This window comes from Myxine glutinosa, chromosome 14 (genome assembly GCF_964187855.1).
Source record: "Myxine glutinosa chromosome 14, kmMyxGlut1.1, whole genome shotgun sequence".
NCBI lineage: Eukaryota > Metazoa > Chordata > Myxini > Myxiniformes > Myxinidae > Myxine > Myxine glutinosa.
In genome coordinates this window covers 66,537,677-66,549,978 of record NC_136274.1, presented here as the reverse complement: position 1 = coordinate 66,549,978, position 12,302 = coordinate 66,537,677, and positions in this window count along the sequence as shown.

Below are 12,302 nucleotides of genomic sequence, written 5' to 3'. Positions count from 1 at the left end.
GCATGCACAGCACATGACGGCATATACATGCATCTCACTTTATTTTGCGATCCGATTAAAGATGGCCGACTAGTAGACTGGCGGCCATTCTAGTTTAAAAAAAACCCGGTATTGAACATGTCCTCAACCATGTCTCGGAAATGCATTTACCGATCTCGTTCAAAGAGGAAGAAGTTGTTTTTTGGGTTTGTTGATCTGGAGAAAGCATTCGATAGGGTTCCACGCAAAGTATTGACATGGGCATTGAGGAAGTTAGGAGTGGAGGAATGGTTGATCAGAGTAGTGATGGCAATGTACAAAAGAGCGCGCACAGCTGTAAGGACGAAGGATGGGAACAATGGTGAGTTTGAGGTGAAGGTGGGAGTGCATCAGGGTCCACTAAGTCCACTACTATTTGTAGCTGTGATGGAGGTGCTGGCTCAGAACGTAAAGGAGGGTTTACCGTGGGAGTTGTTGTATGCAGATGATCTGGTGTTGATTGCGGAAAGTATGGATGGACTGAAGGAAAAGATCAACAAGTGGTAGGAATGTATGGAGACAAAAGGTCTGAAGGTGAATATCGGAAAGACGAAGGTGATGGCAAGTGGTAAAGCATGTGGTGAGGTGGAAAGAACTGGGAAGTGGCCGTGTGCTGTGTGCAGGAAGGGTGTCGGAGTGAACTCCATTCAATGTACAATGTGCGCTGAGTGGGTTCATCAAAAATGTAGTGGTCTGAGAGGGTCATTTACAAGTGTGGCAGCTACATTCAAATGTAAGGTGTGCACAGAGGGAGCTGCAGATGGAGGAAATGTTGAGTTGGATCTTGGAGACGGCGTGAAGCTGGAAGGTGTGAAAACATTTTGCTACCTCGGAGACATGCTGAATGGAGAAGGTGGATCAGACGCGGCAACGGTTGCTCGAGTGAGATGTGCATGGAAGAAGTTTCGGGAACTGAGTGGCATGCTGATTAGGAGACACGAGAAACAGAACTGAACTCGAACTCGAGAGACAGAACTGAGAAAGCCACGTCTGACCAGACAACACCGCCAGCGCCGATTGCAGTGGGCCAGAGAGCACCGTCAATGGCAGCCAGGACACTGGAATCACATGATCTTCAGTGACAAGTCTAGATTTCTGGTTTATCGTCAATATGGCCGCGTCCGAGTGCGCAGACAAGTGCATGAAGCCTACAACGAAGATTGTATCGTGCCAAGAGTCCAAGCTGGAGGTGGTGGGGTGACCGTTTGGGCTGCTTTTCATGCAGGGGGCAAAACTGACCTGGTTGTTCTGAATGGAAACCTGAACCAGTTCAAGCACAGGGCCATTCTGGAAGAAACATTGCTTCCATTTGTTCGTGCAGCCTTTCGAGGAAACGTTGTCTTCTAAGATGACAATGCACGGCCTCATCGTGCTCGCATGATCCAACACTTTCTTGCTGACCGTGGTGTAGAGCATATGGAGTGGCGTGCCGTGTCCTCGGATATGAATCCGATAGAGAACTTGTGGGCAGAATTAACGTGTCAAATCGACAACTTGGACCAGCAGCCTGCCTCTGTGCGTGAATTGCAGCAGGCTATTGTAACTGCATGGCAAGCGATTCCTGTCCAAACCTTGGCAAATCTCGTGCACAGCATGCCTCGATGTGTACGTGCTCTCCTGAATGCTCGTGGGGCTTACACGAAGTACTGAACTGTAATTTTACTGTCCGTAATCCCAGTCGTAATTTAACTTTTGTTTAAAAATTTTTTTGGCGAATGTGCAAAATAAAGAGATACTTCTGGAAAACGCACAGAAGTTTACCACAGTACTGTCCGTGAATTGAGTTCGATATCAGTTTACATCACTTTCAGGGATCAATTTATTTGCTTCGAAATGTCAAATGTGGTTTTTGTTTCTTTTAAAGGTCACATTAACAAAATCTAGAATAATTTCAACATAATTCCAATGAACTTTTGGTTCTAAGTCATCTTGAAAAGTAAGTTCACCCCCACAAAAAAAATATTCCATATTAAATGCCAAGTCTGTATGATGGTGAGCTGCCCAGTCCCTGATGCAGCAAAGCTGCCCCAAACCATAATATTTCCAGCACCATGCTTTACAGTTGGTATCAGGTTCTTGTGGTCAAATGCTGTCTTTGGTTTTCGCCAAACATGTCTTCTGGTACTGTGGCCAAATAGCTCTACCTTTGACTCATCTGTCCAGAGCACATTGTTCCAGAAGTGCTGGTCTTTGCCTCGGTGTTCATTGGCAAACTTTAGTCTTGCCCTGATGTTCTTTCTGGACAGCAAAGGTTTCCTCCTGGCACACCTCCCATGTAGATCAAATTTGTGCAGCCTCTTTCGAATGGTAGACTCGTGCACTTTGACATCCACAGTGGCAAGAGCTACCTGTAGGTCCCGTGATGACATTCTGGGGTTCTTAGAGACTTCTTTCAGCATCTTGCGGTCTGCTCTTGGGCTGAACTTTTGGGGCGGCCTGGCCTGAACATGTTGGCAGTTGTTTGGAATCTTCTCCACTTGTAGATGATCTTCCGGACAGTCGAATGATTGATTTAAAATTGTTTGGAGATCTTTTTAAATCCCTTCCCAGACTCGTAGGTATCTACAACCTTCTTTCTGAAGGCCTCAGAGAGCTCTTTTGATCGAGGCATGGTGACGCCGCACACTTCAACAACAAAGAGCAAACCAAACTAAATGTCTGAGGTTTAAATAAAACAGGTTCCTCCAAGATCCTCTCTAACGATGTTCTAATCATTTGCACCTGAGCTGGTGCACCTGATTCTAATTTTAGGTATTTGAAGTAGTGATAAATGTAGGGGTGTACTTACTTTTTCCACATGCGAAATTTGCATTTATGTTTATTTAAATTATACAATGGACTACAAAATGTAAATGTGACCTTCCACTGAACTTGGGGACTAAGAAGAAGACCTCTGTTGGTCGAAACCTTGTCGAGAATTAAAGATCGACCGTCCTGAAGCTATGTCCGCGTCTGATTTAATCTCCCGATTTTTTATATATATATATATATATGCCAAAACTTTTTTAAACAAAGTCTGATTTTTGCTTTATTTTGTTCTGATCACTCTTCTTTTTCTCCATTTTCACACGATACGGGTCATTTGGCTGCTCACATCCCTCCAGTGCAGTTGGCTGTCTGCTATCATCATTTTTCACTGCATTTCGTGAAACACAAAAAGGAATTAAAAACATTGTAATCTTGAAAGGAAAAGTGGAGGCAGTTTAATCACAAAACTAGAGAACAGAAACCGAGAGCAGTCTCCAAGTTTTGAGGCAAGCAGTGCAGCACAATGCCTCGTCATCCTCCATCCTTCCCCACAATCATGTGCACCATCCCCATTGGCCCCACATTACCCAACCATCTTACTTGAAGGTTATGATATTTCCTTATAGTCAGGTTCACTATGTTAACAAATATAATTTCGTTCAAAATTTTGGTAGATTAGCAAAACTATACATTTTTGGAATATTCATAGCATGAGGAATCCAAAAATTAATGTTTACATTTGCGTAGACACCTTTGCGAAAATGACACTCAGGACAGTGATGAAGATAGTCAGGTTCACTATGTTTACAAATATAATTTCTTTCAAAATTTTGGGATTAGCAAACCTGTACATTTTTGGAATCTTCAGAGCATGGAGAATCTGAAAATCAATGTTGGCATTTGCACAGACACCTGCATGGCCGCCATTTTGGATTTTGAAAATGGCCGCCATAAAATACATATTTTGCGCGATCTCGGCTTCTAGTCAATCTAGAGACTTAATTAAATATGCTAATCCTATGTTTTCTGGGTCAAGGAATCCAATAAAGGCCTCAAAATAGTGCTCAGGATTATAGAAAAGCAACAAACAAAGGTAATTGAAAACCATTGTCTTTATATTTGTGATATAACTGTATTACATAATACATGATATTGCAAGTCCTTTGAAGTTATAGGTTGTTATAGGAAGTTATATAGGTAGTATCAGATTGAACTATAAGTCCTATACACAGGATCTACGAGGTCTATACCGTTCAGGAATATGCTTTTACAGATCTTCATCACTGTCCTGAGTGTCATTTTCGCAAAGGTGTCTACGCAAATGTAAACATTAATTTTTGGATTCCTCATGCTCTGAATATTCCAAAAATGTATAGTTTTGCTAATCTACCAAAATTTTGAACGAAAAAACATAGTGAACAAAACAAAAAAAAACTTCCTCTCTCTTCTTTCCCTTGTGTTTCCTTCGCAACCTCTCCTATTTTCCAGTTTCCTCATTCCCTTGCTCAATATGCCCAATTGTGGTCCTGTCCCAGTTTGGACATTGGTCCAATGCCCAGTTTGTTATATTTTTACCCTCTGTCACCTCATTCTGCCATGAGCCTCAATCTTCAATAAAAAACAAACAGATAAATAAACAAGAAAATGTCGTGCAAAACACAATACTTGCGAAATCCTTAATATAAGTTGGTGACCTTTGGCCTATGTTGATATTTTCAACTTTAGACCTCAAGAATATTTGTTGTTGGTTGAATTAAGTGACCAGATATGTAAATCCTGTTCAAACTTCAAGTCGATTGGATGAAAATTGAGGATTTTAGAAACTTCAACTAAGTTGTTGACCTTTGGCCTATGTTGACGTTTTGGCCCAAGCTTACCTCAAAAATAATTCGTGGTTAAAGTCAGTGACCTGAAATGCAAATCCCCATCAAATTTCAAGCCAATCAGATGAAAATTGAGGATTTGAGAAATTCCACCTTAAATTATTTACCTTGGGCCTATGTTGACCTTTTGGCCTATGTTGACTTCCAATACAATTGGTGGTTGAATTTTGTGACGTCATATGCAAATCCTCTTCAAATTTCAAGTCAATTGGATGAAAATTGAGGATTTAGAAATTTGACAAAATTGTTGACCTTTTGCCCTCATCATTAGCATATCGTATTCCCTATGGGGAGTACTTGACAGTGAGCCACGTTTCATTTTTTTTCCATTGAGCGGTTTCAGAGATATAGAGCTGCAACGTTTTTCCAAGATGGCGTCCGCACTACGTGATCATGACGTCAGAATTATGAATAAAAAATTGGTACAAGCAGATGCCCTGTCCTGGTGAGAACACATTTATAATATGGCTTGTTAAGTGAGATGCACACCGAGAATAATTCATCACTCAACATCTCAGAGCATACAGCATTTGTACAATGTTTCTGACTGCGGCTCAAAATGGAAATGTGACCGGTCCTCTAAAACTGCGGCTCAGTCCTCTAAAAGGTGGTTCTCACTGCGGCTCAGCATCCTCACTTACCGCCCTTAGGATGTGGTCAAAGATACAGCAATATGGCTTTCAGACAAATCATTTGTCTCTCCACCTTTTACCGCCTCTCACAATGACACATTGGTGCTACTGCCTTCCAGCCATGCACCTTAAGTTCCAACATCATGGCCATGGAGTGGCCTGGTTTCAAGGTTATGGAAGGAGCATTCGAAAAGTTAACCCTCCAGGGTAGTAGGGTGTCTTCTTGAATCCACAAAATGACGCAAAACTCAATGTCATTTCCATCACTGAAAAATAAAAACTGGAATTTTTTTCGATGCAGTTGTGAATACTCATGGAACAGCAGAACAGGAGAGTGCGATATAGAAACATTTGGTAAAGAATGCAACGATGCACCACAATCTTGATAAGAAGAGGTGGACAGGGTCTCAGCAGGTGAATTAAACATCAGTGGTGGAAATGAGATTAAAAACCATGAGAAAGTGGTGTGCAGCAAGTAAATGGATTTCCTGAAAAAGAGAAACGAGGTGAGGATACAGAGGATTTTCAAGGATACAGAGAGACCATTGATGAAGACCAGAAAAAGCACAGGGCCCAGAACACTGCCTTGTGGAACTCCAGCCTGAACAGGAAGAGGAGATGAGAGAAACCCATTCAGGGCCACACGTTGACTACGACTAGAGAGGAAGTCCGCCAGCCATGCGTGGAGATTTCCATGGATACCAAAAGAGGAGAGTTTGGTGAGCAGAGCGGGGTGCCAGACCGTATCGAAGGCACGTGATATGTCAAGGGAGACTGCTCTAATTTCCTGTTTGGCATTGAGGACCTCCATCCATTGTTGAGAAAGCAGAAGCAGCATGTCCAGAGTAGAGTGTCCAGGTCTGAAACCAAATTGATGATCAGAGATCAAGCCATTGGAGAAGAGGAAAGATTTCATATCTGAAGCAATGATGGATTCCATGACTTTGCTGATAATTGGGAGAAGGCTGATTGGTCTGTAGTTGCTGGGATCTGTTTTTGCACCTTTTTGTGCAAAGCGGTGATGTTGGCAGATTTCCAAGCAGATGGAAGATGACCTTGAGCAAAAGAGAGGGTGAAGAGAACAGAGAGAGGGAGTGAAAGAGCAGAAGAACAGGATTTTAGGACCCGTGGGCTGATGTATGGTGGGTACAGAGAGGGATGGGTTTGGGACACAAGATTTAGAGGCAAACACAGAGTTGAGGCATTCAGCTTTTTCACGTGCGGAGTCAGCCGTGTGGCCATTTGAGGTGAGGGAGGGGATGGAGGGGGAACAAACACCAGAAACAGATTTGACCAGATGCCACCAGGATTTGGAAGAGGGAGACAGATAAGAGAGTTCGGTCCTGAGAACGGAGAGATATTGTTTCCTGGCTCTCCTGAGGGTGGACACACACTTGTTTCGGGCTTTGTGAAAGGAAATGAGATTTCCTTCCGTTGGATTTGCTTTCCAGGAGACGAAAGCAAGTTGTTTCTGGGCAATAGCCTCACCACAAGATTCCGTGTACCATGGACGTGAGGAAGGGTATGACAACAGAAGACGAGATGGGATAAATCTGTGCATGAGAGAGCAGTTTGCTTTGGAAGAATTCCCAGGAAGAATTTATGTCAGAGGCAGTAGAGATGGGAGACCAGTCCAGATGATTGATGGCTGCTTGAAGACCGTGCCAGTTGGCCTGAGTGAAACGCCAGACTCGTCGACGCTGAGGAGGCTCTCTGAGAATGGTCAGAGAGATGTCCACTTTAACAAGCACATGATCAGAAGAGCCGATTGGAGCAGAAGAAGAGCAGCAGACATTTTCAGGGAAGTTAGTCATAACCAAGTCCAGAAGAGAAGATGCTCCGTTGACTGAAATCCGTGTCGGGAAATTGACAGATTGTGTCAGTCCCAGTGGACAGAGGATGCCCACGTCATCCAGAAAACACCAACATTTTAATATCCAAGTACAGGTCATTAGTAAGAAATACATCATTTCTCATGAATCACATACACTACATATATGGATATTTTTTGTACAGGGGTTGAGGCTCATGGAAGACCTAAATGACAAAGGACAGCCGATTCAACAAACTAGCAAAGGGTATTTGGGATGGAAGGCAGGGGGTGGTGGACATACACAAGTTGGAAAGGAACAAATTCACAAAACTAGAAAGCATCTGAAAATGCAAAGCCCGTCCACGTCCGTTTGTACTCGTTGTACTACAATGGACTACAAAATGTAAATGTTTCATGACATTTGTTATATTATATCATCTTTATCTGTCAATATTGTTGAAATGAAGATCAAATAGCTGTATGTTGAAATATGTTGAAAAAGTCAAAACTTTACATGGGGTGTACTTACTTTTTCACATGACTTTATGCTCATTGATGGTCGATGGCGGATGCTCCGTAACTGCAGGGTCTACTGGAGTGCTCAGTTCCTCAACACTGACAACAAGCTTGTTGTAGCAACTTTGAAATTGCAGCTCAAATCCAAGAGAATGCCTTGGCTGGATGTGGGCAAGCTCAAGGAGGAGAGGTTAGCTGAGGAGTTTGCGAGCAGGTTGAGTGGGATTTTAGGGGGTCTGGATGCTTTGGGGGATCCTGAGGAGTTGTGCAGTGCCTTCAAGACCACCATCTTTGATGTTGCCGGTGGCTGTCTTGGAAACCACTGTCAGACGATGAAGAACTTTGTCTCTCAGGAGACACTTGATTCCATCAACCAGAGTCGCAGGGCCAGTCTCGATGGCAGAGCTGAACTGTTCCGGGACCTGAGGCGTAAAACTGTACGCTCGCTGAGGGCAGACAAGGAGGCCTATGTGCGAGGAAACTGTGAAAGGGAAGAGGATCACTTGTGGACATGTGATTCTTGTCCTGCTTACAGAGGAATCCGTGCATTGCATTCCTCTAAGCCTGTCCCTAGGTGTACTGCAGTTAGAGCAGAGGGTGGTGGCCTCTTGACAGAGGAGTCTGAAGTGAAGGCTCACTGGGCTGGTTACTTTGAGCGGCTGTACCAGGCTGACCGACCGGCTGTTGAGTTGGATGTCAGGGATGTTGCTATCCCAAATGCTGACCCCCCCCCCCCCCAATTAACTGTGAACCACCTTCACTTGTGGAAACACAGGCGGCAGTGAACTGGCTGAAAGGGGGAAAAGCTCCTGGGATTTGTGGCATCCATGCTGAGCTTATCAAGGCTGGTGGAAATGCTGTACATGAGTCATTGCATGCAGTTCTGTGCTCTGTTTGGAGCAAAGGCATCATCCCAACTGACTTGAAGAGGTGCCTTGTTGTCCACCTCTGGAAAGGGAACGGTGATCACAAGGACTGCAACAACTGTCGAGGGGTGACGCTACTCTCGGTGCCGGGCAAGGTTTTTGATTGGATCATTCTTGAGAGGGTTCGCCACCATCTGCTTGAGCACCACGACCAGAGCAGTTGGGCTTTACATCAAAGAGGTCAACAATTGACCGTATCCTTGCGCTTCAGGTCATCACCAAACGCAAGCAAGAGTTTCGCCAGGGGCTGCTTGCAGCCTATGTTGATCTCCGCAAAGCGTTCAATTCGGTGAATCGGGATGCCCTCTGGAGGATTATCGGTCTTCGTGGGGTGCCACAAACGCTGATCAATCTGATCTCTGAACTATACTCTAGTACTGAGTGCTGTGAGGTGTGGTGGCTCCATCTCTGACTTATTGCCAGTTGTTAATGGAGTGCGGCAGGGGAGTTTACTGGCTCCCACACTCTTCAGCGCTTGTATGGACTGGATTCTGGGGAGTATGTTGGAGATGTTAGGCTGCGATGCATCGTTTGGGAGTGTCAAGATCTCTGACCTTGATTTCACCGATGATGCAGTCATCTTTGTCGAGACGCTGGATATTCTTATGGGGACCCTCCAGGCACTGAATGAGGAGGCGGAGCTGCTGGGATTACGGATTTCCTGGGTCAAAACCAATATCCAGGCTTTCAATGACATCTTGAATGCTGCTGTCTTGTCTGTGCCTGTTTGTAGCGAAGATGTTGAGGTCACAAAGAGATCCACTTACCTTGGCAGTGTTATTCATGTCTCCGCATGTTGTGAGCCAGAGGTTGATAGACGTCTGGGTCGGGCCTGGGGAGTCATGGATTCACTGGATCATGAGGTATGGCGCTGTCGGTATCTATGCAGGACGAAAATCAGTCTTTAAGTCCTTGGTGCTTCCAGTCTTGCTCTACGGATGCGAGACTTGGACCCTTACCAGGGGCCAGATAATGAGACTTAACTCCTTTGGAACCAAGTCTCTTCGGAGAATCCTTGGCTGTTGCTGTAGTCAGGCAGATAGGTGTAACAATTGTGGGTTTATACGTACAAGCATGAAATTTGGCACAGTCATAGATAATAGTCTAATGAATAATTCCAGATATGGACCCACCGCAAAAACGTCCTATGGTAGCCGTGGCGGCCATTTTACAAAATGGCCGCTTTTAGTCTAGTGGCTAGATAGGGGTCTCGTGCACCCCCCCCCCCCCGAAATATACTTCTCATTGGTGTCTATAGATAGCAAATCATTTTCTACACATTTTTTCCTATGTTAAATAGTTGAAAAGATGTCCCACGTATCATTTTAATGCAAATTAGTGCAAATTAGCAAATTAAATAAAGTGCAAATTAGCAAATTAAATAAAGTTTTTATTTATTTATTGCAACTTGTTATCGTATCTTATCTTTTTTTTCAGTTGGTGTTTCGAACAGCGAAATGTCTAAGAGTTATCAGCTAGTGGATCCACTGCAACCTGGACAATCAAAGGCGCAGGTACAGACGGATTGGAACAAGTGCGTTTTGTGCCAAAAAATCACACGAGAAAGTTTGCAATGCCCAGCAGAATCAAAACGGCACGATGTTGGAGTTGGTTATTCTACCATTGCCTTCAACATCAGACGTTTCAATGAACTTCACGAATTACCGATGCCACTAGAATTAGGACGCCTTGATGACGGGAATGGCATTGAAGCTACGTTTCTGGAGAACAATGCCAAGTGGCACAAATCTTGCCATACAAAATTCAATAATATAAAACTACAACGAGCAGAAAAAAGGAAATGCACACAGGGTTGCGACCCTGATGTTACTCCATCCAAGAAATACACTCGTCAAGTCGCTCATCATGAAGTGGCAGCATCGGATGTCTGTTTTTTATGCGAAGATGTGTCAACTTCCGAACCACTCCGTGAGGCATCAACTTTTCGTCTAGACTCACGCGTACGAAGATGTGCATTAGACCTGCAGGACGAGAGGCTACTTGCAAAATTGAGTGCTGGGGACATGGTCGCACAAGATGCAAAATATCATCCAAGGTGTCTTGTTTCACTTTACAACAAAACTAAATCATTACAAGATAAACAGAAGATGGACACAACTGATAAAGTCAACCATGGGATTGCACTAGCCGAGTTGCTGTCATTTATCGATGAAACAAGAATAGATGAAGAGCATGCCCCTGTCTTTAAACTTGCAGATCTCGTCAAACTTTATTCTAATCGTCTAGAACAACTTGGAGTGGAGCAGCATGTCAGACAACATAGCACAGAGTTAAAAAATCGTATCCTGGCCCAAATCGCAGACCTTACGGCTCATAAGGAAGGGCGTGATATATTACTTGCATTTGATAAAGATGTAGGACCTGCCCTCCGTAAAGTCTGCAAAGAAGACTACGATGACGAAGCCATATGTCTTGCAAGGGCAGCGGAGATAGTACGTAGAGAAATGTTCCAAACTGCAGCTACATTCACAGGTTCATTTGATGAGGACTGCCAAGTAAAATCAGTACCTCAGTCACTGTTGACTTTGGTGTCCATGATCCTCGACGGCCCCAACATCAAGTCTCAATCAGGTGATGGTGTAACCCAAGCAACCCTCAGCACAGCTCAGTTGTTGCAGTACAATAGCTCCATCCGTCGCAGAGTGGGAAGTACTACTGTGCGTCACAACAAAGACAGAGAAACCCCATTGCCCATCTACGTGGGACTCAGTCCATGCAAGGACTCGGAAACGTGACCTCATTGAGATGCTGTTTGATCTTGGACTGTCCATCTCCTATGACCGAATGATGGCAATCTCCACATCCATGGGAAACAGAGTGTGTGAGCAGTATCACCGAGATGAGGTAGTGTGTCCACCCAATCTACGCGAGGGCTTATTCACAACGGCAGCGGTTGATAATATCGACCACAATCCGAGCTCCACAACGTCGACAGATTCCTTTCACGGTACTGGGATATCACTTTTCCAGCACCCCAGTCAGCAAAATAATGGGACGGACCGCAGGGAACACAGCGTCCTTGAACAGCCATCTACTACCACTACACTGTCAGAGCTCCCAGAGTCCTACACCTGTGTTCGTCCGCTGGTGTTACCTCGGAAGGATCCTCCACTCCCAAAGGCTGATGATCCATTGAAGAGTGATGGGCAGGAGATCACCCAGGCATTGCACCAAGAGTATGGGTGAGTACTTGTAACATTCTAACATAATACCATGCCATAAGAACGTGATGCAATAACATTATTGTTATACCATGAGTAAATGTTTGCTTGTTTTCTGACAATTCTAATGCACTTTGCTTAATTTACAGATGGCTGGATACTGTGAAACAGAGGTATCAAGAAATCCCACAAAGTGACAGTAACTTATCATGGGCAACCTACCATGCCAGTAAGGAGTCAGGACAAGATAATCTGCCGGCGATCACAGCACTACTTCCCCTCTTTCCGGACGACTCCAAGTCTGTTGGTATGATACGGCACTCCATGGACGTGATTAAAAAAGCTGTGATGGAAGTCAACCAAGGACAGAAACCAGTGATCACTGTGGATCAACCACTCTACACCATCTCCAAGCAGATACAGTGGACTTAGCCATCAATGTATGGGGAAGATCATTTCGTCATCATCTTGGGAGGGCTGCATATAGAGATGGCTGGACTAAAAGTGATCGGAGACTGGCTGGAAGATGCTGGATGGCTGGAAGCCCTGGTTCAGGCCAAAGTTGCTTCTCCTGGAACTGCAGA